The following is a 2,628-nucleotide window of genomic DNA, read 5'->3' on the forward strand; positions in this document are numbered from 1 at the left end:
TGTTTTTTTCTTTTGATTTAGTTGAGTTGGTTTTGCATCAAACACAATGTGATTCTCTGCAATCGAGATCTGACAGCAGCAGCGCATTTTTCCGCTTGGGCGAGCGCTTTGTGGACAGCTTACCTCGCGCATGAAATCAGCCGCAGCCCAGCAAACACTGAGAACGCGCTACAATCCTGACGAATGAGCCACAGCTACAGAGCGCAGGAGAGAACGCTGCGGAGAATCCGCTCGCCCCGAAGCAACCGCAACTGACTTAGATTTACAGAAAAATAAATCATTGTACGTACTTATTCCTAACTCTTTAAGCTTTAAGTTACATTTCAAATGAGAAGGGATCAACTTATAATCATGTTTATATGAATTATCCCGTGAACTTATTCTCTCAAATGGCCTGGATATGCGTAACATTCTCAGCTTATATGGACGGAACGCCACTGATATACAGGTGCATCTCAATAAATTAGAATGTCATGGAAAAGTTCATTTATTTCAGTAATTCAACTCAAATTGTGAAACTCGTGTATTAATTGCACGTCAAAATAACACATCGTCAATATTTTTTGAGACCCCCCAAAATTTCACAAATCCCGTTTTCAGGGGAGCCCATGTCTTATTAAGGGGAGCCGCGCTCCCCCTAGCTCCCCCGTAGTTCGCACCCTGGGTGAGTGACTTTTCTGGAATAAGATAAGGTGAGGATGAAATAGTGCATCATTCAGATTTGCCTTCCAATAACATGAAAGAAAAAAAAGCACAGAATAGTGTTCCCTTTCGATACTTCACTTCGTACTGCGTCGCAAGACGCTACGGGAAACCCCTTTTCTCCGATTTACTGAAGCCTTTTTTCAATCACAGCAGTGCATCTGCACTGCCATTGTTTCAGAAATGAACCCTGATCAGCGTGCCGCTTTGCAGCACCGGATCAGATCGGCGCTTCAAGCAGCTCTGTTCCCGCATCGCTCTCAAGGCAGCCCCTCTCAAGACGTTGTTGCAAATGTCGCGCCACGGCTGTGGCTCATGCAGGACACCACTGCACGCTGATGACGGGCACAGTGAATGCTAATCCGTGTCCTATCAAAAGCCGTCGAGGAGCTCGGATTGGAGTGGTCTTCGCCTGAAGAGCCCACTCGCAGCCGCCTAGACGAGTGGTTTCTGCCGGGACGCCGCCAGACCCCTCCTCAGCGAGCTGCGCCCTTCTTCCCAGAGGTTCACGACGAGCTGACGAAGTCGTGGCGCGCCCCCTACTCAGCTCGTTTACGCTCCTCTGTCTCTCCCGCCCTCACTACGGTCGACGGCGCTGCACAGAAGGGCTACGATAAGTTGCCTCCTCTGGACGAAGCGGTGGCTGCACACCTCTGCTCCCCCGCTGCCATCGGATGGAAGGCAAAGGCCACTCATCCATTGAAGCCCTGCCGAATGACTTCAGCCCTCGCTGGTGGTGCTTACACCTCGCCAGGCTGCGTCTGCCTTACACTCTATGGCGGTGCTCCAAGTATACCAGGTGAAGCTCCTTCGCGCCATGGATGAGTCTGGGCCAGAACACTCTGCAGCGTTCAGAGAGCTGCGCAGCGCCACCGATTTGGCCCTGCGCGCCACAAAGACGACTGCACAGGCCATTGGGAGGTCGATGGCCAGCCTGGTGGTGCTGGACTTGTGGCTTGTGGCCCTTCCTCTCAGAGTGTTTCAGAGGATGCTGGGCCTTATGGCCTCTGCATCGCCAGTACTCCTACATAAATCGCCAGGGTGGCCTTTCCTCCCCACACCTCTTCAGGATGGCAAAGAGCCTACTGGAGTGGGCACATTGCCACTTGCGCTCCCTAAAAGCAGTGCACATACCAGGCAAACTGAACCAGGGAACAGACATACTATCTCGGAGCAACGTCCCCTCTGGCAAGTGGATGCTTCACCCCCAGACGGTTCGGAGAATATGGGAGATCTTCGGGAAGGCAGAGGTCGACCTCTTCGCCTCAGAAGACAACTCTCACTGCCCAATCTATTTTTCGAAGGAAAGGGATGCGCTGGCCCACGATTTGCTCACGGCAGCTCCATGGTCCATTCCCCTGAGATGGGACCTCCTCTCTCAGGCGAACATGACAACCCAAGTTGTGGGACCTACACTTATGGCCTCTCGATGGGAGCCTATGAACCTCCCAGAGGTGTCTATGTGGTGGCTATAGCAGCTTTTCATGCTCCTATAGACGGGATATCGGTCAGCAGGAACAACCTCGTTGTTCGATTTTTGAAAGGGTCTCGGAGGTTGAACCCCTCTCGCCCTTCTACGGTCCCTATGTGGGATCTGTCTACGGTTCTGAGGGCGCTCAAAGGCCCCCCCTTTGAACCGCTGCAATCCGCTGATATTCAACCCCTGTCGCTAAAGACCGCTCTGCTGTTGGATTTGGCATCGGTTTAAGCAAGTTGGAGATTTACAGGCGCTCTCTGTGAGCCCCTCCTGCCTTGAATTCGGGCCTAACGACTCCAAGGTCGTCCTGAAGCCTAGGCATGGTTACGTACCTAAGGTGCTCTCTACTCCATTCAGAGCACAGGTAATCACGCTCTCTGCGCTCCCCCCCTTGCAGGAGGACCAGGAGCTAAATCTGCTCTGTCCTGTCAGGGCATTAAAAATCTACA

This window comes from Sinocyclocheilus rhinocerous, unplaced genomic scaffold, assembly GCF_001515625.1.
Source record: "Sinocyclocheilus rhinocerous isolate Xijiao unplaced genomic scaffold, SAMN03320098_v1.1 scaffold3004, whole genome shotgun sequence".
In the NCBI taxonomy this organism is placed as follows: Eukaryota; Metazoa; Chordata; class Actinopteri; order Cypriniformes; family Cyprinidae; genus Sinocyclocheilus; species Sinocyclocheilus rhinocerous.